Source organism: Trachypithecus francoisi, unplaced genomic scaffold, assembly GCF_009764315.1.
Source record: "Trachypithecus francoisi isolate TF-2019V2 unplaced genomic scaffold, Tfra_2.0 Lachesis_group5, whole genome shotgun sequence".
Taxonomy (NCBI): domain Eukaryota; kingdom Metazoa; phylum Chordata; class Mammalia; order Primates; family Cercopithecidae; genus Trachypithecus; species Trachypithecus francoisi.
In genome coordinates, this window is record NW_022681470.1 from 124,970,387 (window position 1) to 124,997,445 (window position 27,059).

Consider the following 27,059-nt stretch of genomic DNA (forward strand, 5'->3'; position numbering starts at 1 on the left):
CCACCATGTCTAGCTTATTATTATTATTTTGTAGAGATGAGGTCTTGCTGTGTTTTCCAGGCTGGTCTCAAAATTCTGGGCTCAAGTGATGCTCCTGCCTTGGCCTCCCAAAGTGCTGTGGTTAGAGGCATGAGCCACTGTTCCCAGCCAGTTGTTTAGCTCTCTGAGCACCACCTTCCTTACTATAAGATGCAAATAATTGCTACCTTGGAGGATTATAAATAATATAGCATCTGGAAAGGGATTGGTAGAACCCCCAGGATACAGTAAGCCCTCCATGAATGACAGCACATACAATTACATAAAGTGCACGATACCATGCCAAGTACATACAAAAGCTTAACACGTATTAGTTGAAGGAGTTTAATAAATGAAGGACTAGAAGCTGTCTTCAAGCAATACATTTGCTTTTAATTTGTAGCTCCTTTTTTCCATTTTAAAAATGTGACTCTATGCACCTGTGCTATTGGTGAGGAAGTGGGATAAAGCATGACCTAGATGTTCAGGAGATGCTCGATGAATACACCAACTTCCATTGGTCCTTAAATTACTATGCATAGGTTGCTATTTATTTGAAATATTTATAGAGCCTGACTTGGTTGCAGAAGTTCTATCAATCTTTCAGGGCAGGGGCTGAATCAAGATAAATGTAAATGGCTGATGTGGACAGGGTTTTAAATTAAAACATCAATACTTACACATTCTACTCATTAAACACCTAAGACTATTCTTACACACACCCACACACACACCCATACACACACACACACACAGAGGCACAATAGTCTCTCTCTCTTGCACGTTTCTTCAAATACTTGGGCTTCTCTTTCTTTTGTTTATTTTCCTACTTTTGATAGAGACGGGGCACGGAGAGGTCTTTCTCTAGTATTAGAAAACTGTCAGTGCCAGGGTTATGTTAAATAACCTGTGTGCCATAGGGAGCACTGATGACTATATGCTGGGGACATTTGTCCTTCGGAGGAGACCCTGCTCAACCTCAGCTGAGTGTCACCACAGGTTAATTTGAGCATATCGTAAGAGCTTCTGGTTTTTCCACAAGAAACCAAAAACTAGGGCTTTTGCGTGAGATTTATCAAATTTCATGATTGACACAAATATTTTTAAAACATCACATGGATGAAATAAAGCCTGTTTGTCAGCTGAAGGTGGCTCAATTATTTGTGTGATCTTTCTTCTAGATCTGGCTTCTCTAAAGTACTCCATTGCTTTAATCAGCTAAGAGTAGGAGAATATCTAGGTTGGAATCCAAGGGACTTCATGGTCTGAACCTGTATTCTGAGCTCAATAAGCAGTGGGAGGAGCTAGATATGGAGGCTAGAAAGTGGAAAGTAGGCATAGCCCTGAGAACGGGCAGTGGGGCAGTGCAAACTTAGCAGCAGGTAGGGCAGATGTTTCAGAGGGCATGTTAGGAACTCAGCAAGACCTAACAGAGGGGATAGGTGGTAGTGTGGGGGCAGACAATGGGGACAGACTCAGTGTGGTGAAGAGAAGGTAGTGGGTATCTGTCTGGATGGCCTGCCTGTGCACGCTTAGTAGGAGGATTTCTGAGAGGAAAAAGGGATTGAGAGGGGCCGCATAGATATGACCTAGAGCTGTGAGCTGGAGACTTGGTTTCAGAAGTGGAACAGAAGTGATTTTAGAATAAATGGCATGATGCAGAATCACTTGGGTTATGGAATGAGGGATCTATAACCCACTAGCTCTCATTCAACAATAACAGCAGCCATAACCCCGAAGCCTAAGACAGGGCTGAGCCTGTGAGTTGAGGAAGGAACTAGAACTAGCTGGAACTCTGGCCAGAATTCAGCTGTGAGCAAGGGATCAGGAAAGTCAATATGTTAAGAATACAGAATAGCTTGAGGGACTGCTGATCTGTCTTTCTAGCAAGAAAAGACATATTAATGTTGAGAACAGCTGGAAGCATGTCCACAATCCATTTTCATTGCTGGTGAGAGCACAGGGTGGAGGGCCCGAAGGAATAATCCTGGGCTGTTTCTAGGAAAAGTCCTTTCTGAAAATGATTCAGAAGACTTTGGGCCTTTGAAAAGCAAAAGACGTCCTAAGCACTTTGTAGCTGATTCCCATCTGGCATTTAAGCTGCCATTTAGACTTATCTGGGTATGTTTGGTGAACTGACAGGCTGGGCCTGCTAGACAGAGGGATGGATGAGCTTTTTGGTAAAGAATTTATTTAAAATGAAGAGAATGCAGAAAAGAGTAGGTTGACTCAGAAAGGTAATCTGAAAATGTCAGCAGTGTCAGGACAGAGGGGAGATGCAGTATAGTGACTATCACTGGGAATCTATCTCATGGATTAGCACAGGCCCAGGTCCCAGGGGAATCATACATGAGTTCTACGGAAAGCAGCGGGCTTTTTTTTTTTTTTTCCCTTAGAAAATGTTTCACCATACTACTAATTATCAGGAAAAGGCAAATTAAAACCACAGTCAGATACTACCCTACTCTTGCAAAACTGGCCATAACTAAAAAGTCAAAAAATAATAGATATTGGTGTGGATATGCTGAAAAGGGAACACTTTTACACTGTTGGTGGGAATGTAAATTAGTACAACCACTATGGAAAACAGTATGGAGATTCCTTAAAGAACTAAAAGTAGAACTACCATTGGATCCAGCAATCCCACTACTGGGTACCTATGCAAAGGAAAATAAGTCATTATATGAAAAAGACACCTGCACACACATATTTATAGCAGCATAATTCACAATTGCAAAAATATGGAACTAACCTAAATGCCCATCAACCAGCAATAAAGAAAATGTGATATATATACAGCATGAAATACTACTCAGCCATAAAACAGAATAAAATAATGGTCTTTGCAGCAACTTGGATGGAGCTGGAGGCCATTATTCTAAGTGAAGTAACTCAGGAATGGAAAACCAAATATCTTATGTTCTCACTTATAAGTGGGAGCTAAGCTGAGAGGAGGCAAAGGCATAGGAATGATACAATCAACTCTGGAGTTTCAGGGTGAAGGATGGGAGGGGGTTGAGGGATAAAAGACTACATATTGGGCACAGTGTATACTGCTCAGGCGGTGAGTGCACCAAAAACTCAGAAATCACCACTAACCAACTGATCCATGTAGCCAAAATCCATCTGTACCCCTGATATGGTTTGAGGGTGTCCCCACCCAAATCTCATCTTGAATTCCCACGTGTTATGGGAGGGACCTAGTGGGAGCTAATTGAATCATGGGGACAGGTCTTTCCCATGCTGTTCTCATGATAGTGAATAAGTCTCACGAGATCTGATGGTTATACAAAGGGGAATTTCCCTGCACAAGCTCTCTTCTCTTGTCCACTGCAATGTGAGACGTGCCTTTCACCTTCTGCCATGATTGTGAGGCCTCCCCAGCCACGTGGAACTGTTAGTCCATTCAACCTCTTTCTTTCGTAAATTGCCCAGTCTTGGAGATATCTTTATCAGCAGTGTGAAAAAAGACTAATATAACTGGCAAAACTATTGAAATAAAAATAAACATTTAAAAATTGTTTCACCACCACATATTCGGACGACAAGTAACACTGAGTAGAATCTCATTGGAGGAAAACATCCACCATGAAATTCTTCTCCACCTTGAACTAGATACTAGTGCAGCTTTGGCTCATCGAAACCCTAACCTGCTGGTAGGAGCAGCAATGCTGGGTGGCAGATCTGGCGTCTGGCAGCAGATGGCACCTGCTAGGGATGAAAGTGAGCAAAGCAGGAGAAGAGAAAAAGAACTGTTGACAGTACAGCTCAGCAGAGTTTTCCTGAGTGCATGAATGAGGCATGCTCTGCAGACACCTAGAAGTATGTGGAGGACAAGAGGAAACTCTGAAGTCCTGCCTGAGTAAGCCTGGGGAAGGAATACGAATGATTTATGTTCACATAAACCTCTGTGTGCTTACTATCCGCTAAAGTTTACTACAAACTTATGTTCCATTTTTAAGTCATCACACAAAACCCCTGTGCTTTTCCATTATCAAGTAAGTGTAGTCAGTGAGGCCTTTCCACTTGTGAAAGATGAGCTGTTCTGACAGCATCCAGTGCCATCTCACAATTTAGTGTCCTTAGGTTCTTTGACCTTTGGATAGCACTTCTGAGAAGCCACTCTGGCCTGTGACATTATTTATCACTTAGGAAGTAAAGAAACTAATCCATTTTATTTAACCACCTATGTTTGGCAGATGCACAGAAGTGCACACCTGCTGGCACAAACATACACACATACACACAGTCAAAGGAAAGCAGAACTATGTAGAAAGAGAAATAAGTATGTAGGAACTGCTGGTCATGCAATTCATTGTTGAGACCCCGGGTCTCATTTATCTCACTGATAGACTATTTAAAAATAGACTTTGCAGGACCATAGCTGGAAAAGGTGTAGAAAATGAAACAATTTGTTTTGTGTCCCACTTTCAAGACTATGCATAAAATTAAGTAGCTTGTTAAAAGACTCATGTCAGAAGGATGTGCTAGCTTTATAAGAAAAACACTGCATATGAAGCATATTAATTTTTCCTTTCTGCAAGCCTTTTCTGGAATAGTGTTTAGATCAAGAAAATAGCCAGAAAAGGAATAGTAATACATTGTTAGGCAATTATATTAAAATGTTACCCCCTTATAGAGGGTCTCTTTGGCAGGCACTCGCAGTCCTGTGTTTTTCATTGTAAGTGGCTTACATCAGTACTGACATCTTCCAGATGTTAGTAGCTTTGATTTTTTTCCCTCGTGTTGCAAACGAGTTGGCATGGAAACAACTCTTTGCTGGCAACATGACATATGATTCAAGGCAAAATGCATTTTAACACAGATGAATAGTTCAGGAATCTGCCTTTAACAAAAGTCATTTTGAGAGCTGTTTTGAATCTGTTGGTGTTTTGTGACAACTTTTTCAACTTAGATGGGAGAAATCAAAGCATTTCACGTTATGCAATGTAGCTCTTGCTAAAATGTGATTTGGCTCTTATGCTGAGTAAACCCTTCAAGTTTAGAAATGGACTTTAGGTATAAGGAACCTAAAAAAAAAAATCTTCAGTGGAAATTACCTGCTTGTTTTAAATAATGAACCCTCTAAAACAACCCAAATATGGACTGGCAGTGTGCTGCTCTTCAAAGTAAGAGCTAGTGCTATAATTATTTCAGATGGTTTGAATTTTTTTCCCTTAAGAGGACTGTAGAGAAGGAGGAAAAATTCTCTTCACTTTGCCTTGCTAGCTACCATTGTTCACCCACTCTGTAATCTCTTTACCAGAGAGCTTGGGAGCACAGGATGTTCTAGATACCCTGATGTCATTCCTTCTGCTTGCTCCAGATACTGGAGAACTCAAGTGCTTGTTCGTTTCCTGTTGTCCTCTCCATCTGAGCACAGGAAGAACTGCACTTCTTGGCCTCTTTGCAGGAAAAAGAGCTTTGTGACTAGCTCTGGACAGTGGGCTGTAAGTGGAAACTAGTTGCCTGTGCAAAATCCTTCAGCGCCCTGTTTCTCTCTGCCCTAGCAATGAGAGATCACATGTTTCAGACAGTGCAGCTATTAAAGGCCATTAGCTTGGGTCCTAGTGAACCTGCTGAGCAGAATCTCCAAAGACTACCCATGAGGGATATGTAGCAGAGTGTGAGAAAGAAACTTTTGTGTGTTTGTTAAGGCACTGAGAGTCTGAAATTCTTCATGACCACAGCTATGTCAGAGAACGTTTGAGCCACGACATACGTTAGATATCATCCAGTCCAGCCCCTCATTATGCAGATGTAGAAAGTAAAACCCAGAGAAACGACAAACTTGCCAAATTATCACACAGCTAGTAAATCCATAAACCAGGGGCTATACTTCTGCTTGTAGGAGAAATAAGACTAGTCCTTAGGCTTTTCCTCATGGGACTATTAGCGTGTTTGATTTGCATGTGCTACCCTAACCTAGTCATTCTCAATCAAATCTTGGTTATCATGAAAAAGCATATTATATCTCGTCTTCTGTCATCCCCCTATCAACAAGATCCCTATGCCTGAGAGACTGGATAGGAAGGTATGATGAGCAAGAAGAGAGTTTGTGTAGAAGAAAGCACATATAGCTCTATTTTGACTATTTCATGGATTTTTTTTGTCACTGGTAAATTTAAAATTAAAATAGAGGCTGGGCGCAGTGGCTCATACCTGTAATCCCAGCACATTGGGAGGCCGAGGCAGGAGGATCCCTTGAGCCCAGGGGGTTCAACACCAGCCTGGGCAACATAGTGAGACCCCATTTCTACAACAACAACAAACTAGCCAAGTGTGTGACCTCATCTGTTAGGGAGGCTGAAGTTTGAGGATTGCTTAAGTGGGAGAGGTTGAGGCTGCAGTGAGTGACAGAGTGAGATCCTGTTTCAAAAATAAATAAATAAATATTAAATTAAAATAGAAATAAGTAGATGAAAAATTTTGAAATACTGAAATCGAATTGGTAGTAATTTGTCCACTGAGGGAGAATATAAAGTGGTGATTAAGAGTGGCAGCCTTGCTGGGCCTTCCTCACTTCATTCTCATCATTATTTCTGATGAGTCCCACTGCCCTGTCTACATCCGTGATGCCTGTAGTTGGAATATAAGCTCCTTAGCATGGCATAAAACCTCTTCAAAAATGACCACAGTTTACCTTTCTGGTGTCAATTCTGGAACCTCATACTGGCTCCCCACTAATCATTATGCATCTTCTACTCCAGTAGTGTATACACTTGGTTGCAGAGTCCAATCTATAACCTAAAATTGTCATTTGTAAATTTTGACAACTTGAGCTGCATTATGTTGCACACAGAGTCCTCTTTGTCTACTTAGATATTTTCTAATCATCCATCATGATAGTTCTTAAAAATTTCCTCCTTGAAGAGGCCTTCTTCAACATTCCCTGCAGAGTAAGCCACGCCTTCCTATAGTCCTCCATATCACAGCGATGTCACTTAAAATTTGTATTTTACTTCTTCATCTATATCTTTACTATTACTGGATTATGGATTCCCCAGGGGCAGGAGTCATGTCAAATTCATCTTTGCATCCCCAGATGACTAAACTGTAAGCACAATGCTTATCCTTATGTTTTTCCTTATGCAGTACAACTTCAGTCAATTTTCAGAGTGTTTTCTAAATGCAAAGTACTGTTCTTAGGCTAACAAGATACTGAAGACACTGCTTCTTCTCTCAAGAACTTACCATTTTATCTCATTTATATATACATTTTGAATAAAGACTTTTAGGGAGCTTGCTGTTTCTTTAATATGGCAAATTTGTAACATATTCTTGGACTCATTTACAAAGTCAGCTTGCTCTAAACAACTACCATAATGTAGTTATTATTATTATGTGTGATATATTGGCATTTAAAAGTTTTTAAAATATGGTTACAGTCTCAACAAGCCATAATGCATGTGAACATGCATTTCATATACTGTATATAACCACCGTGTTCAAAACAGCCTGGTGAGGCAGGGAGGCATAAGACAGCCATGACTCCAGGATTTAAAGTCAGAATATATGAGTTACAACATCTCTTCTGGCACTTCCTAGCCATTATCACCCTGGATTAAATGAACTTAGATATTATAAGAGACTTAGAAAAGTTCTGAAGATTAAATGAATTCGGATATTATAAATAATGAGACTTCAAAAAATTTTTCGTACATTGTAAATGCTCAATAAATTTGGGCTATTGTTATTATTTCAGACATGAAAAAATAAAGATCAGAAAAGTTGACTAGTTTCCCAAAGATCACAGAATCAGATACAACCTTAAGTCAGATTGACATCAAAGTTCTTGCTGTTGTCTCTACAATGCCTCCTTCTCTATAAAGGGAGACTGGCTCTTGACATCAAAGTTCTTGCTGTTGTCTCTACAATGCCTCCTTCTCTATAAAGGGAGACTGGCTCAATGCACCCAAATTTCATGTGGGTTATCCGAATTTTAACTGGTCAGCTTCAAACTGATGGTGTACACTTTACCTATTGCTGCCTCCATTTTATCATGTACAAAATAAAATGACCCAAATATTCAGTAACCTATTAATCAACATGTAGAAAATTTTTATAGTTGGGGTTCGATAAGCAGAGAAGCAGTGTATATAGTGGAAAGACTTCAGGTATCTGTCTGTGAATCTCAGTTTCTCATCTGCAAAATGGTAATAACATCCATAGGCAGATTTCTTTTGAGGATTCGAGACAACGCAAGAACACTGCTTTGCACATAGTAGATGCTCTGTAAACAATTGTCATTATTGTCACTACTACCATCAGGGCCAGTAAGTTTAGAGCAGCTGTCTGTAAGTTCACCCACAGGGAAAAGATGAGCTTTGCACATGCCTGAGGTCCACAACTCAGTGAGCTACTGCTTAGCCTGTTTATTTATGAAAGTTTTTTATTCCATTTGTGGCTGGATTATGGTCGTAGGGCAATGACAGCGCTGCTGCTCGGTGTTAATTTCTGAGCAGTAATGCAAATTGATGGAGCACAAGACTCAGGCCACCAGCTGTACACAGTGATTCCCTCTGCCATCTGACTGTGAGCTTAGCACCAAGAATTCACATAAGGGGAGACAGCGTGAGGGGCCAATCTTTTGGCTCTGTGCTTGAGAGATGTTTTCCTGCCACAGAAGTGGAACCTATGGTGACTGATTGGAGTCCATGTTGCTAAGGCAAAGCAGAAAATGATTTCTTATTAGTAGTAGTTGTAGCATTAATAATAACAACAGCCATGAAATAACAAAACAGTCTCTGTCTTTGAAATATAGGAGAGAAGTAATTGGCCCAGAAAGACTTTATCAGTTCGAATGTTCCATATTTGTTTGATTTACCATCTTCAAGCAGTTCAAACAGCTTTGCACAATAAACTTAAATGCCCAAAATGTTCTGCTCCTGCACTGAAGCATCTTTTATATACTTATTTCCATAGTTTGGAACACTCTTGCTGCAAAAACAAGAAATCAGAATAGACCCAATTTATTTTCCTGATATTTGAAGGTAATTTTTCCCTTAATGAATGCATCTGTTTGGATGATAAATTGTCCATTAGACAATGCTCAAGTGTTTTTATGCTCTTTGTTTTGATTACGGAGCTTTTAATGTAGTGTTGCTCCACTCTTTGAATTTCTCTACAATTCAGTCATCTGCCAAAGAGAATTGACTAAAGAAAATGCCAGACTGATTTTCCTTCCTTAAGTATTTTAATTTATTAAATAAATGACCTAATAGATTGCATAAAGATGTATTTCTCTGCTTTGTGCTGACCTTATTGAGAGTTAATCAGTTTTATAATGATAATTAGATGTCAGCATTAGTATCCTGTGTGTACATCAAGATAATGGCTCCAGCACACAGCACACAGCACCCATAATGACCAAGACTTGACCCAACACAGTCACGAGAATTTCCAAATTTGCTCCACTTTTCAAGGGGGTGGTGTGCTGCTTGCGTCCTTTCAGAATCATGAAGAAAAATGTTCTATGTAGTGTGAGCAGAAGATACATACAATGTAGGGAATTAGTTACACAGTTGCTATTTCTGTCATATTGTTAATGGCAATTACACAACTAAATTTCCCTGTAGCAATAGTTCACAGTGGGCACTGGAAGGGAGTAAAAATGCATGAGAGAATTCAAATAATGTACGACATGGTGACTATAGTTAATAGCAATATATTGCATTTTTGAAAAATGCTAAGAGGGGATTTTAAAAATTTATTTCTTATTTTTATAGCTTTTGGGGGTGTAAGTGTAGTTTATTACATGCATATAGTGCATAATGATGAAGTCTGGGCTTTTAGTGTAAACATCATCTAAATTGAGCTTGTCCAACCCTCAGCCTGCAGGCTGCCCGTGGCCCAGGATGGCTTTGAATGTGGGCCAAGAGAAGTTCATAAACTTTCTCATAACATTATGTGATTTTTTTCTTGGCGATTCTTTGTTTTTGTTTTTGTTTTTGTTTTTTTAGCTCATCAGCGATTGTTAGTGTTAGTGTATTTTACGTGGGGCCCAAGACAATTCTTCCTCTTCTTCCAGTGTGGCCCAGGAAGTGAAAAGATTGGACACCCTGAAAAATAGTGAACATTGTACCCATTAGGTAACTTCTCATTCCTCACCCTCTTTCCACCTTCCCACCTTTCTGAATCTCCAGTGTCCATTATTCCACTCTCTATGTCCATGTTTACACACTATTGTTTCCACTTTTAAGTGACAGCATGTAGTATTTAACTTTCTATGTTTGATATATTTGAGAGTGGATGGTTAACTTTTCTCACCACAAAAATCATTACTATGTGAGGTAATCCATATGTTGATTAGCTAAAATTAATTAATCCACAATGTATGTATACTTCAAAACATCATGTTGTGTGTGAATGAATACATATAATTTTATCTGTCAATTTAAAAATAAAATAATAATAATTTTAAAAGAATTGAAATAACGAATAGTATTGTGTATTAGTCCATTTTCATGCTGCTGATAAAGACATACCCGAGACTGGGGAGAAAAAGAGGTTCAAATGGACTTACAGTTCCACATGGTTGGGGAGGCCTTGGAATCATGGTGGGAGGTGAAAGACACTTCTAACATGATGGCGGCAAGAGAAAATGAGAAAGATGCGAAAGCAGAAACCCCTGATAAAACCATCAGATCTTGTGAGACTTATTCACTACCATGAGAACAGTATGGGGGAAACCGCTCTCATGATTCAAATTATCTTCCACCAGGTCCCTCCCACAACACATGGGAATTTTGGGAGTACAATTCAAGATGAGATTTGGGTGGGGACACAGAGTCAAACCATATCATATGGTATTTTAGTTTGGTTGAATTTTAAACTACCTTTGCAAATGAACACATATTTATCTTACATAAACACTCTATATATGTAGGCTTCCTGTTAAAATTGGTATATGTTTTACTTCAATATGGTCTCTGTTGCTGGTGCTAGGAAATGGTATTTGACAGTGATGTCCAGTTCCATTGGATCTTCTTGGAGAAAACTAAGTAACGATCTTAAGTGATTTTGACAAGTAGCTTTGCATTTCCTAAATGTTTATTCCACAGTATCACTTAGCGCCCTGACCTACTAGAGAAGTAATTTTCATGACACTAACTTGCGTACATGAAGGCCAAAAAAACAAAAAACAAAAAACTTCCCCTTGCATCCTGTGCTGTACATCATTGAAATTCAATATGCTTCTCAAACAGAAATAGATAAAACATGTGCTTAAATCTCACTTTTCCATTTCTTAAACCACTTGTTTATACACTGTAAAAAGCTGCAGAGTCCCCCCATCACCAGAGAAAACCCATTTCATATTAAACTGTAAAATTAAGCCTCCCACCCCAAATCCTAAAACATTAAATGTAGCTTTTTAAGTTGAAGAAGGGGTGGCAAGACCGGGGTAGACATCTTCCTAACCGTAACCTGCTACAACACAGGGTCCCCAGAGGCATATTTGAAAAATATTAGGGATCCTAGGAGCAAAGTTTAAAAACTGTAGTTTAAAATATTTATATATCAGAATAATATTTCAACAATTCTTCCTCAACAAAAGAGAGAATAACCAGGAAAACTGACCTTTTGGATGAACTAGTTTTAACAATAAATAATTAATTCCTCCTTCTTTACAGCTGAGAGCACTCATTTCCCAATCAAGGAATGGCTTGGAATATTCTCTATGATGTAGGGGTTAAAAACCACCCCTTCTTCAATAGGTTGGATATGAAATGTCCCAGGTGTTGAAGGTCTAGAGCATTGACTCTGTGTCATTCTTGCCATGGCCGTGTGCATCCATTGAGGTAGCGTTGCTATATTGGCAACTCACTAAACTGTTAGTCCTGTGAGGGCAGAGACCTCATCTTGTTCTTCCCTGAAGCCTGGTCCAAGCAGACCATCTTGCTGAATGAACAAATGAAATCTCTGGGGTCTGATCTCTGGCTTACACATTTCCCCTATCATGATCCTGAAGTCTTTCCACTGGACTATGAGTATTCCTTATTTTATATTTTCTTTTAGATGATTCTTCACTGATACTCACCGAAATGTATAGATCTTTTCCATTTAATGTTGAAATGTTTTGAAACTCTGAGAGTGGAATTTAATAAGATCAGTTGGAAATAAGGCTCCCCATTTTTATTTTTATAGTTCATAAAAAATAATTCATTCAGTCAGAATGAACCCCTCTTGCTGTATTACAGTTGCAGCAGGCATCTTCAGAATGGTTCCTGAAAAGAAGTCCTAAATAAAAACTGCAAAATAAGAAGCGTTTTCCTATTGCCTGAAAGGCTTTTCATGACACAATGAGGCTGCTGTCCTCCAGGAGTTTATAATTTCTTCAGATAAATAAAGCAGCTACAGACTGGGCAAGGTTTAATTGGACTTACAGTTCCACATGGCTGGGGAGGCCTCACAATCATGGTGAAAGGCAAGGAGGAGCAAGTCACATCTTACGTGGATGGCGGCAGGCAAAGAGAGAACTTGTGTAGGAAAACTCCCATTTTAAAAACCATCATATCTCATGAGACTTATTCACTATCACGAGAACAGCACGGACAATACCCACCTCCATGATTCAATTACCTCATACCAGGTCTCTCCCACAACAGTGGGAGTTCGAGATGAGATTTGGGTAGGTTCACAGCCAAATCATATCATTCCACCCATTGCCCTTCCCAAATCTCATGTCCTTATATTTCAAAACACAATCATGCCTTCCCAACAGTCCCCCAAAGTCTTAAATCATTTCAGCATTAACTCAAAAGTCCACAGTCCAAAGTCTCACCTGAGACAAGGCAATTCCCTTCTGCCTAACAGCTTGTAAAATCAAAATCAGGGTAGTTACTTCCCAGATACAATGGGGGTACAGGCATTTGGTAAATACAGCCATTCCAAATGGGAGAAATTGGCCAAAACAAAGGGACTACAGGCCCCACGCAAGTTCAAAAGCCAGCAAGGCAGTCAAATCTTAAAACCTCAAAATGATCTCCTTTGACTCCATGTCTCATATTCAGATCATGCTAATGCAAGAGGTGGGTTCCCATGGTCTTAGGCAGCTCCACCCCTGTGGCTTTGCAGGGTACAACCTCCCTCCTAGCTGGTTTCACAGGCTGGTGTTGAGCATCTGCAACTTTTCCAGGTGCATGGTGCAAGCTCTTGGTGGATATACCATTCTGGGGTCTGGAGGACGATGGCCTTCTCCTCACAGCTCCACTAGGAATCGCCCCATTGGGGACTCTGTGTGGGAACTTCAACCCCACATTTCCCTTCTGCACTGCCCTAGCAGAGGTTATCCATGAGTGCCCCATCCCTTCAGCAAACTTCTCCCTGGGCATCCAGGCATTTCCACACATCTTCTGAAATCCAGGCAGAGGTTCCCAAACCCCAGTTCTTGAATTCTATGTACTCACAGGCTCAACGCCACATGGAAACTGCAAAGGTTTGGGGCTTACACTCTCTGAAACCATGGCCCAAGCTCTACACTGGCACCTTTCAGTCACAGCTGGAGCAGCTGAGATGCAGGACAGAAAGTCCCTAGGCTGCACACAGCATGGGGACCTTGGGCCTGACCTATAAAACCATTTTCTCCTAGGACTCCAGCCCTGTGATGGAAGGGGCTTCCATGAAGACCTCTGACATGTCTTGGAGACATTTTCCCCATTGTCTTCGATATTAACCTTCGGCTCCTCGTTATTTATGCAAATTTATGCAACTGGCTTGAATTTCTCCTCAGAAAATGGGTTTTTCTTTTCTATCACATTGTCAGGCTGCAAATTTTCTGAACTGTTATGCTCTGCTTTCCTTATAAAACTGAATGCCTTTAACAGCACCCAAGTTACCTCTTGAATGCTTTGCTGCTTAAAAATTTCTTCTGCCAGATACCCTAAATCATCTCTCTCAAGTTCCAAGTTCCACAAATCTCTAGGGCAGGGGCAAAATGTTGCCAGTCTGTTTGTTATAAAGCATAACAAGAGTCACTTTTGCTCCAATTCCCAACAAGTTCCTTATCTCCATCTGAGATCAACTCAACCTGGATTTCATTGTCAATATTGTCATCAGCATTTTGGTCAGAGCCATTCAACAAGTCTCTAGGGAGTTCCAAACTTTCCCACATTTTGCTACTTCTTTTGAGCCCTCCAAATTGTTCCAACCTCTGCCTGTTACCCAGTTCTAAAGTCACTTCTGCATTTTCAGATATATTTTCAGCAGCACCCCACTCCTGATACCAATTTACTGTACTAGCCTGTTCTCACACTGCTGATAAAAACATATCCAAGACTAGGCAATTAACAAAAGAAAGAGGTTTAATTGGACTTACAGTTCCACATGGCTGGGAAGGCCTCACAATCATGGTGAAAGGCAAGGAGGAGCAAGTCACATCTTATGTGGATGGTGGCAGGCAAAGAGAGAGCTTATGTAGGGAAACTCCTGTTTTAAAAACCATCAGATCTCATGAGACTTATTCACTATTACGTGAACAGCATGGGAAAGACCCACCCCCATGACTCAATTACCTTTCACCAGGTCCCTCCCACAACGTGTGGGAATTTAAGATGAGATTTGGGTGGAGACACAGCCAAACCATATCAGATATTGAGGAACTTAAGCACCTGTGTAAAAGATCCTAGGCCAAGAGAAAATGGAGTTTCCTCTCTCTGCTTTAAAGAAAAAACTTTGGGAAGAAAATGTGGGATGTTTTGCCCACTGTTAAATTCTTGGTTGTTAGTACAGTGCCTGGCACATAGTAGAAGTTCCTTAAATATTTGCTCAATGAAAGAATAAATGAATACACTGCTATGCCACTCAAATCTTCTATCTAACCTTGAAATCCCAAGGAGGGAATTAGTACATTTAAAATGATAATCCACACTTGATAGGTAGAAAATATCAGGCCGTATTAAATGATTGACATCTATAATCCAGGCATAAAGGAGGGAGCGTCTTAGAGTTAGAGTTAAATGGTGGAAGGGCTTGCTTATACAGGAAAAGTTTTAAACTACATTCAGTACTTATGCTTTTGGAATGTGGATTTTAATGCAGCCTGGTGTAGAAGTAGAGAAAAGTTTATGGTGGCTCATAAAATCCTTCTCCACTTAATTCAGTCTTTACAAAATTCTTTGGACTCACGGAAATACAGGGATGAAAATTATTCTTATGAGCATTTTTACCTAACTCAAGGGTGAGTTTCATTTGTGAGGTGGCCTTAATGAGGAATAAAGAATGGTCAAGAAGACAAGAATAATGAAAGGTGAGTGTGTGAGGGCCTGAGGTGAACACCTGGCTAAGCTTTAAGATCTGCTATTATCTAGGGTGAATCTACAAATTTGCATATAGTGTTAATAATTACTGTTTTCAGCCATACAGTTTATCAGTTACCAAGCTAACTGCCATTATGAGGAGCTCTTGCCATACCAAAAGTATGTTGAAACTGCAATAGTTAGCCTTAGAGATGAATGATGATACAGGTGCATTAGTAAACATGAACATATATAATTAGTATACATGTGCATCACATAAGTATTTAAACATTTCTTCTGTTTCAATAAGTAGATCATTTATGCCTTGAGGTCAGTAAATTTTTCATTTATTTATTCAACAAGTATTTCCTGAGTGTCTACCACGGGACAGCCAGGCACTGGTGTAAATGATGAATAAGTCAAATGTGGCCCGGCATTCATGTGGAGATTTTAGCCTGGAGGAAAAGATGAATAAATGAGCTTTGGCACGAAGTGTCTCACTATGTAAAGTGATGTATTATGGGGAGTACAGGTTACTTTAGTGACATGTAGGAGGAACATCTAAACTGTACTTAGAGTTGGGAAGCTACCAAGGGAAAACTAGTCTATGTAAACTGAGGCTGGAGAGATGAGAAGGAGTTGGCTAGGCTGATATGTCCTTTACAAATCTTCATAGCACCCAGCATGGCATTGCACATAGACTAGATGCCAAATGATTTTATTTGATTTAAATTCTTTATTTTTGAGCGCTTGCCACAGATTCAGCTTTGCACTAGGAATTGGAAGAGATTCAAGGGAGTCTAAGACTTCATCTCTGTAATTAAGCATTCTACAAATTAGTTAAGGAGAAAAAGTGCATACATTGTTCTCTAATTGTTTTATACACAAGAGGATGTAATTAATAACTACATGCATGGTATAGGCAATAAGTACCATTTTAACCGCCCAATGGGTTCACCTTGCCCGCTGCCTAGACAGAGCCGATTTATCAAGACAGGAGAATTTCAATGGAGAAAGAGTAAATCGTGCACAGCCAGCTGTATGGGAGACCAGAGTTTTATTATTACTCAAATCAGTCTCCCTGCGCCATTCAGTGATAAGTGTTTTTAAAGATAATTTGGCAGGTAGGGGCTTGGGAAGTGGGGAGTGCTGATTGGTCAGGTTGGAGATGGAATCATGGGGGGCAGTGGGGGTCGAAGTGAGTTTTTTGTTTATTTGTTTGTTTGTTTGTTTGCTGTTTTCTGTTCTTGGGTGGGATGGCAGAACTGGTTGAGCCAGATTACCACTCTGGGTGGTGTCAGCTGATCCATCTAGTGCAGGGTCTTAAGCAGTGATCTTAGGTTTTACAATAGTGATGTGATCCTCAGGAGCAATTTTGAGAGGTTCAGACTCTTGGAAGCAGAGGCTGCATGACCCCTAAACTGTAGTTTCTAATGTGGTAGCTAAGTCGTTAGTCCTGCAAAGGCAGATTGGTCTCCAAGCAAGAAAAGGGATTTTTCAGGAAAGGGCTGATTCCAATTTTGTTTCAGAGTCGAAACATGAACTGGATTCCTTCCCAAAGTTAGTTTGACCTATGCCCAGGAAAGAACAAGGACAGCGGAAATGTTGCAAGCAAGATGGAATCAGTTAGGTCTGATTTCTTTCACTGTCATAGCTTCCTCGGTTATAATTTTGCAAAGGTGGTTTCACTATGGAACATTAGGAAAATGAGAGATTAAAATAAGGGTGAAATTAAAAGGTGGGAAAGGGAGACAACATAGAAGAAAAGAAGCTTGAGATGAATTATGGGACAGGCAGAATTGATGGGGTACAACTTGGTAAGGGAGATGAATGTGGCAATGGGGGAGAATGGCTGCAGAGACTTCAGGTTCAATATAGCAGAGGGTATGTGTTTAGTTGCAGTTTTGACTGAATTTTATAGATGTTGGGATCTAGTTTCCTGAGTAGGAGCATAGCAAAGACATGTCAACAAGTTGCCAGCAAGGCAAATCACCTCTCTCCTAAACCCAAAGCCCTATCTCAATACTTTCTTCTCCCGATGGGCCTACATTTTGCACAACAGATCTTGAGGGATAGGACAGGATATTCTGATACAGAAGTAAACCATTAATTGCTTGAAAATAGGAAAAAGACCTTAGATGATAAAGGCCTGGTTGTCTTTCCAGTGGAGGAAGTAGGAGGAAAGTCCCTTTTAATCCTTCAAGTCTTCTATAGCACAAATCGCAAATACAAATCACAAATTAATATCTCAACAGATTATCCTATCTCATTATCAGGGTTGCTGAAAAAGATAGATACACTTTTGAAAGAATAAGGATAAGGCCAGAGAAAAGAGCTCAAAGATGTTGGTGACTAAATATAGGATGGAAATGTAGGATAAGTGGGAGTTGACAGGATTTATACAAATCCCTATTAATAATAAATGTAAAGGCTTTAGCTTTTAAGATAAAGAAGGTATTCATTGAATTTGAATTCCCTCAGTCATCTAAGGAAAACAGGTCATATCTTGGTGCTGTTTCCTTTTTCTAATCTGCCATGGGGTCTTGCATATGCTGTTCCCTCTGCCTAGAATGTTTCCCCACTCACACACCCTGTCTTTTGCCTGAGCTTCTTCTAGGTAACCTTTACCTTTCAGCTTAAACATGACTTCCTCAGAGAGGCCTTTCACAACTCTTTTGCATCCCTTTGTTATTCTCTTTCATATCACTGTACAACTTATCTTTCTTTTTTTTTTTTTTTTGTGACGGAGTCTTGCTCTGTCGCCCAGGCTGGAATGCAGTGGCCGGATCTCAGCTCACTGCAAGCTCCGCCTCCCGGGTTCACGCCATTCTCCTGCCTCAGCCTCCCGAGTAGCTGGGACTACAGGCGCCCGCCACCTCGCCCGGCTAGTTTTTTGTATTTTTTAGTAGAGACGGGGTTTCACCGTGTTAGCTAGGATGGTCTCGATCTCCTGACCTCGTGATCCACCAGTCTCGGCCTCCCAAAGTGCTGGGATTACAGGCTTGAGTCACCGCGCCGGGCACAACTTATCTTTCATAGCACTTCTTGAAACGTGTATTTCATATTGTGTCTTTGTTTTCTGCTAGACTATGAGCTCCATGGAGACAGGGAGCATTTTTATTTTGCTCTCCACCATGTATCTTTGGAGCAGGCACCATTTCTACAATAGAACATGCGCCCACTAAGTGTTATTAAATGTGTACATATATGCAGCTGCTGCAGGTAAAGACAGGTGGCAGCCTCGCCAGGAAGTCGGTGGAGTGTAATGGTGGGACATTGTCACAGCTTGTGAATCAGTCAGTCAATGGACCATGACCAAAAAATTTTCTGCCATTGTCAGAAAGCATGGACTTGTATTGGGCTGACTTCTTGCATTCTGGGATCAGGGTTCAGGAAAGTCAACTGTGGGGAATATCTTAGGGTTCTTGGTTTCCTGACACAAATCCTAAGATCCACATTTCCTAGATTTGAATAGTTTTAATGTTTCTAATAGTTCCTGTTCTTTTTCTATAACTGTTAATACTGTAACATATGGCAGGATGAAAACTATTTGGAGCTAAACATTCAGATTAGAAAATTCCAAAATTACCAACCAATTAGTAAGTCAAAGAGGATTTTATTACCATTTAATGATTTTTTTGTTCTTATTGTCTCTTCCACCAGAAAAGTAAAAGAGTGGGATTTCTTCTGTAGATCAAGTCAAGATATCAGAACTATTAATTGCTTGTTTGGAGCCATAGAATTTGTGTTCAGAGGGTTCCTCTTCACATTGTTGTCAGAGCTTCCTGTTTTCAGCACGTTACACACCACTCATCACTCACTCCCTGTGTCAGAACCTTATCAGCATGGTGAGCTGTGGCTGCCTCTAGTGGATGGACAGTTTTCCGGCTTACCTAAAAGAACATCAATCATTCTTCATTTTCAGTGTTCAAACTTGCTCATCAGTTAGTAACAACACTTCCTGCAGCCTTGAAAATTATTTCTGAATAAACACAGGGCGGAGGACAGCTAAAGTGATTGACAGCTCATAACTTCTCCAGTGCTTTATGTTTCAAAACCAGTGTGTATGCAGATGTCTCCTCATTACCAACATTTGAATGTCACTTAGTGTAGCTGCTTCTGAGAGAAAAAATGGCATGGGTTAGATTGTCAAGCATCTTAATGGGGGTTTTGTGTCTGTAGCAGACATTCTAGCAAGCTCTGAATCAAAGTTGAGATTTGAGTAGGAGAAGAGCTATTGCTTGCAGATCAGGTAGCTCACAAAATTGTGATGTGGAGAAAAATTGTTTTCAGCATTTCTTTTCCTTTATGTTTTCTTTCCAGATCCCCACAACCAAAGCAAGGCTCCCCACTGAGATACCTATAAGCCTTCTGATCAAAACAGATGTTCTTCCCCAATAAGGGATTAATCACTGCCATCCCACTCCGCTTCCCAGTCTTGGATTTACAGCTACTGGAGCAGAGACTGAGGTGGGAATGTGTGGGGATAAAGGCAGGGGTTAAGAGGAGAGAGAGGAGAGGGTAATGGATTAATTAAATACATTAATTCCCAATAATGAGTAAGATGTGATCACGGAATTTTTTTTTTTTTTTTTAATTTCCAGGCATCTGATGACTTACTCTGGTGAAAATGGCTTTCTCAGAGGGTCATTAAGAATTTTGTAGTTGGCAGGGCATGGTGGCACTCGCTTTTAGACTCAGCTACTCAGGAGACTCAAGGGAGGATCACTTGACCACAGGAGTTTGAGACCAGACTGAGTAACATAGTGAGACTCCATCTCTAGTTTAAAAACAAAAAAGGGAAAAGGAAAAAGAAAAAAATGTTGTGGCTGGTTTGAGGGTATTTTCTAGGACCGGATGGGCTTCAGGTTCCTTCAGAGGTGTCAGGCCTTTATGCATGCCAACTGCTGTATTTGCATAATTTGGAAAGACAAGGATGGCTGCTTACTGTTTCCAGCTGGCCCTGTATTGGATTTCATTAGATTCCCCCACTTCCTAAGGAGTATATTTGGTATTCACTTGGGCGGTGGCAGCAAGCCTATTGGCATGGAAGAATGACCATAGTGCTCAACAATGCATAAACTAATAGCTCATGGCTCAAGTTCTGGGAGGTTTCGTCCATTATCAGTTACCCTCCACACTAGAGCAGCCCAAGGCCTAACAATCACTTACATAGTATGATGTTGGGGCAGTGAAATCAGTAAAGCTATCAGGTTGATATACAACAGCCCCCAGCAGATTTCAGACTCTTTGAGAACAGGGACTATGTTGTGTTTACCATTATTTGGCAATAACATAGCCCAGTACTTGGCTTAGAGTAAGTAAATGATGAATCGTGATTGAATGAACAACAAGGCTTTTCCATCCTCTTTGCTTCCCCTCTTCTCACCCTCCTCCTTTCCCTCATTTGCAACTCTTTGCTCCACCCCCACTCCCAATACATGCACTCACACTGCCAGTAAAAGTTCAGTGGCACAGAATTTCAGATTCAGTAGTTATTCATTTGAATGAAAGCCACAGATTCTCTTTACTGACAGCATAGTGATTTGAGTAGGTGTATTCTTATGGTTATTTGGATTAGGAGCAAGGATAACGACAAAATAGGAACAGCAAGAGACAGAGAGCACAGTGCTCATGGAAAATACCAGGGCCATCGCTCATGGTGTCTCATATTCTTAGTAATAGGGTAAACTCAAAAGGTCAAACTGCTACAGGTTTAAAAATTTTAGCTTTTGCATTTGAATCAGATGGTTCTGTAGCTCTAACATTGAAAAGGCTATTTGTTTATTCATTCATTTCAAATTATTGAAACCCCTCTACAGGCTAGGCATTGTCTCAGACTTTGTGAATAAGACAAGATGGCTGTCTATGAGCTGCTCAGTCTAGGTGAGTCATATATGTAAATAGTTGCTGTGTATTAACAAAACAGTGGCTTGGGGGGAAGATCACAAAGCACAACCTAGCATATAATTTATTTTTTTTAGCCTCACAGTCTCCTGGGGCAAACACTGGGCCAAGACCAAGCCTCCTTACTCAGTTAGACCATCATCAGTTAGACCATCAGTCTGGGTGCTGTGTCTGTGAAATCTTACAGTGTATGGTCAAGAACATGAGTCTTTTTTTTTGTTTGTTTTTTGGCTTTCCTGAGTCTCGCCCTGTTGCCCAGGCTGGAGTGCAGTAGTGCAATCTTGGCACATTGCAACCTCTGCCTCCTGAGTTCAAGTGATTCTCGTGCCTCAGCCTCCTGAGTAGCTGGGATTACAGGCATGTACTGCCATGCCTGGCTAATTTTTTTGTATTTTTAGTAGAGACGGGGTTTCACCATGTTGGCCAGGCTGGTCTTGAACTCCTGACCTCAAGTGATCTGCCTGCCTCAGCCTCCCGAAGTGCTAGGATTATAGTCGTGAGCCACCGCGCCCAGCTAAGAGCATGAGTCTTCAAAGATCTTATGTGAGCTGAGAACAGGAACCCATCCCATTAATGAGGGGATAGCAAATGGAGCAACCTGTTTTCCCCAAACTTAATTAAAACATGCACAACCCCTAATTTGGGTCAGTTTTGGTGAATTCACGAGATTAGATAAATCATGAATGGAAGGCTCAGTAAGAGGTCCTAGGGACAAACAACAAAAGAACATATACACTAAGGCACACAGAAGAAAGAAGAATACAACAAGTGAAAACAAAGAAGTCTCTAGAAATAAAAAATGGGCCTTACCACGAACACTTGGGGCATCTGACAGAACCAAATCAACAAGCTCTGCCGCACTTTCTATTGGCTGTTCATTTTCTATTTTTCTCTCTAGACATCTTTCTTTAAAAAGAAAATCCAGATTTCCCGGGCTGGGCAAAGTGTTGGGATGAAATGACAGGAGGCAGGCGCTGTCAAGGAAAGACGTTCTCTCTGGAAGGAAGTGAGGGGACAGACGGGATGGCTGGCTCTTCTAGGCAGGTTTCCTTGCTGCCATCCCATGTGTGTTTTCCCTCCCACTCCTGTGGGCACTTTCTTGCTTGCTTGGCACAGTGAGAATTTAGGAAAGTCACGACAAAAATCCTGTCATGTGCTAGAAAGGAGAAAAAGTTTTAGATCTTTGCCTTTTCACGAATGAAGAGTTTCATGGAAATTAATGTGCAATTTTAGATAGAAGCTTTGCCTTGTTGAAGCTACTCTAACATTCTTCCTCCCCAAGTTCCTACAGTCCCTGCTTCTACCACTTTAACAAACAAACAAAAAGAACAAACAACTGCTCCCCCTGCTACACGCACACACTCACACACACACACACACACATGTACACACACAAAATCCAACTTAGTTGGCAGCCCACATCATCTACCCCAGGGCTTTCTCTAAGGACTGAAGATTTATCTTGGACTGACTTCAGACATTTCCCCTCTGATCTTCCTCTGGCTACGTTTTTCTCCAATGTTTCCTCATTGCCTCCCTTGGCTCTCATTAATTAACTGCTCCTCACTCTGTGACTAAATGCAAGCCGTTGTGTTTGGCTGTAGAGAGGATTATGACATTTTGCAAACACACACACCACTGGGGAGAATACCTTGGTTATCACACAGGCAAAGGAGGTAAACTAAGAAAATCCGTTTTTAAAAACCTGTTGAAGGAAGTAACCAAAAAGAAAAGGTAGCGAAACAGGTTGATTATTTGGTGACATTTACTTATTCTTGACATGATATTTTAGAAGGCAAATACAGAAACTGGAACTTGCTATTTAACCGAGGTTCAGGTATTTCAAAGCTTGCTTATCTCTCCAGCCCGTCTGGTGTTTCCATGGTGTTCCTTTTCCGCTTCTATTAGTCTGGAACGTGGGTAGCAAGTTGATGAACATTTTTAATGAGTAAATCCTTTTCTACACCAAATTTTATAGATAATTAAATCTGATTTATAGGGCAGGTTTCAGCGACAGTAAAAGAGGAAGGCAAGGAATGCAAAGGGGGCGGGGGCCAATTATTTGACTCTGGGCCTCTGTGAGTGGGCTCTGCCTTGTTTGTATAACCTTCCCAGCAGGCGCACTGCAGGGCTCACAAGGTTTCTGAAGCAGAACAAGACCCAGTGAGGGCTTTGTCATAGGATTTTTTTTTTTTTTTTTTTGGACTGTTTGGTTTTGCTTTTTAGGCAAGGATGTTCTCTTGTCCAAGAAACAGATCCTGATCTTTATTCTTTCCTTTCCACTTTTACTCAAAGTCATGCTAAAAGCAAAAGTCACATATAAAACCTCAGAGCACACCACTAAGGAATTTGCCCTTTCAACGGATATTAATTAAACGTCTTCTATGTAGTAAACCTCATTCTAGTTGCTGGAGATACAGCAGTCAACAATACAGGCAGTTGGCTCACGCCTGTAATCCCAGCACTTTGGGAGGCCGAGGAGGATGGATCACGAGGTCAGGAGATCGAGACCATCCTGGCTAACCGGTGAAACCCCGTCTCTACTAAAAATACAAAAAAATTAGCCGGGCGTGGTGGCGGGCACCTGTGGTCCCAGCTACTCGGGAGGCTGAGGCAGGAGAATGGCGTGAACCTGAGAGGCGGAGCTTGCAGTGAGCTGAGGTCTGGCCACTGCACTCCAGGCTGGGCTACAGAGTGAGACTTGTCTGAAAAAAAAAAAAAAAACCACAAAAACCAATACAGGCAGTTCACACTTATTACCTGTGGTGTGAAATAGACTCAGTGGAAGAAAATGTAGACAAAAGGCAGTCTAATGAGGCAACTGAAACCCAGAGAGCGTAAATGGGTTGACCAGACTCACCCAGCATGTCTGTCAGAAGCACATTGGGGTCTAAGAGTTCAGGTCCCCTGACTGACTTCCATACTGGACTCTTGTTTTGTTTTTTCAGTTTTGGAGACAGGGTCCCCAGCCTGTTTTCCAAGCTGGAGTGCAGTGACGTTGATGTAGGAATTAAGAAGAAATTCCTTAGGCAGATAGTGAGGGTACGGGAGTCCTCGGTAACGTTTTCCTTTTAATGAAAAGCAGCCCCCAAATCATTCTTTTTTCTAACAAAGAGCAGCCTGTAAAATCGAGCTGCGGACATAAACAAGCAAGCTGGAAACTTGCGCAGGCGAATGCCAGCAGTTGTGCCAGTAGGCATAAGCTACCTGGGACTGAGCATGTTCAAAATGGCAGCCCCTTCTCTTCTCCTTGACAGCCACGTGTACATAAGGAACAGACAAGACTGCACTGGCCAGGTGGAAAGTCCATTTGCATATTTGCCTAGTAAGATTAGAGTAGGGTGACCAGTGTTCCCCATGTGCTATGTAAATATCACAGCTGGTTGAACCTATCTGTGGGCCCTAGGGAAATCAGACACCACCTCCTCAAGCCTGTCTATAAAATCTGTGGTCCACACACATGGACTTTCTCCTTTTGGAAGCCTCTCTCTTTCCAGAGAGATAGAGATGCTCTCTTCTCTCCTTTCTTCTGCATGCTGAACTTTCTGCTTCTTAACCCACCCATGTATTTCCAGTGTCCCTGATCTTCTTAGCACGAGAAGACAAAAAAATTACCCAGGTATTTACCCTGAGCAATGATGCTGCTTCGGTTTGATCACAGCTCACTGCAATCTCAATGTCCCCAGGCTCAGGTGAATCTCCTACCTCAGCCTTGTGAGTAGGTGGGACTACAGGAGCATGCCACCATGCCCTGCTAATTCTTTAAATATTTTTTTGTAGAGACAGAGTCTCCCTGTGTTGCCCAGGCTGCTGTTTACTCCTGGGTTCAAGTGATCTGTCTGCCTTGGTTTCTGAACGTACTGGGATTATAGGTGTGAGACACCATGCCTGGCCCAGGTTGGATGCTTCTGAATGCAATCTATTCTTTTCTATTTGTAGGATACATTAAAAACTCCAAACCGTATGATTTAAAGTGGCTAGGATAATGCCTACAATAAGGCAACAGATATTAATTGACCTTGAAACACTATATGAAATGGTTAAGTACAATCTTATTTCAAATCATAATAGAAGTTTCTAACAGCTCCTCTATCCCTTTGTTTGTATTCATTAATAAATAAAAAATTGTGTTAGTTGGAGTTATGAGTCATGAAATACTTGGTACTGCTGAAGATTAAACATAAACCAGATTTTATCAATCAAAGTTTCCTATTCTGACCCCTCTTTGATGGAATGTGTTCAGCATACGTTTTTAAAAGCCAAACTTATTCCTGTCAATCATCATCATCATCATCACCATCATCATCATATTACTGTGAGTGATACATGTGTTAGACGCCTTATAAAAATTAAAAACATAATAAATTCTCTGAAATAAGACAAATGGCATCCTGCCAAACTGTGCCTTAATGCTTAAGACATTGAGAGGCCAGGCACGGTGGCTCATGCCTGTAATCCCAGCACTTTGGGAGGCCTAGGTGGGTAGATCACTTGAGGTCGGGATGTCCGAGACCAGCCAAGCCAACATGGTGAAACCCCATCTCTACTAAATATACAAAAATTAGCTGGGCATGGTTGTGGGCTCCTGTAATCCCAGCTACTTGGGAGGTTGAGGCAGGTGAATTGCTTAAACCCGGGAGGCAGAGGTTGCAGTGAACCGAGATTGCACCACTGCACTCTAGCCTGGGCAACAGAGCAAGACTCAGTGCCCCTTCCGACAAAACAAAACAAAACAAAAGGCATTGCGAGAGGAGTGTACATGTCTGTGGGCAGCTTACTTACGTATTGTTTTCCCTTTAAATTTTTTAATGATTCTAATGGTAATATAAAGTTGCGACCAATTTGCATGTAGGAGAAAATATATAGAAAATGAAAGTCCCATCCCCACGGAGAACTACTAAGAGCAGTATGATCCATGGGCTTCTAGCTTTCTTATCCATGTATACTGATACAGGAACACAGATGCAGAATTGTGCTGCAATATGGTTGTCACTTATTGATTGATTTGGATTGTCTTTTTATGTCCATACATGTAAATTCACCTTTAATTTTTTTTAACAGCTGTATAGTGTTTGCTATAAGTCTGAATAATAGTTTAACTAACCTATATTTAATTAATATTTGAGTTGTTAAGAGTAACTCTTTTTTTTTTTTTTCAAGACAGAGTCTTGCTCTGTCGCCAGGCTGGAGTGCAGTGGCACAATCTCGGCTCACTGCAACCTCTGCCTCCTGGGTTCAAGTGATTCTTGTGCCTCAGCCCCCCAAGTAGATGGGACTACAGGTGTATGCCACCACCTCCAGCTAATTTTTGTGTTTTTAGTAGAGATGGGGTTTCACCATGTTGTCCAGGATGGTCTCAATCTCTTGACCTCGTGATGTGCCCACCTCGGCCTCTCAAAGTGCTGAGATTACCACACCTGGCCAAGAGTAACTCTATTAAAGTCAATGTTATAGAGTTCATTTTTGTACATATTTGTTTATGAAGTGTACCCGTGAATTCAGAATTCCCTATTTCACTATTAGGTTAAACATCAAAGCATTTGGGCTGATACATATACACACATATGTGAAATATAGTATATATATTATCCACATATAAATATGGGGTCATACACAAACACACACATACACATACATATATATTTCTTCCCATAGGTAAAAGCACTGTCCCACTTGATATTGAAGGCAGTTAGCATTACACTACTTACTGATCTGAAGAAACCCCCACATTACCTGCCCATCTTCCTCACAATCATAAAATAAATAAAACCACTTTTAAAAAATCACTTGGCTGGGTTATGTTATTTAAAGCTGGGCAAGCTGGGATGGTAGCTATTAGCAAAACCGATTTAAAACATAGTGCAAATTAAAAAAAATTTCTTCATGAATCAAGCCGTT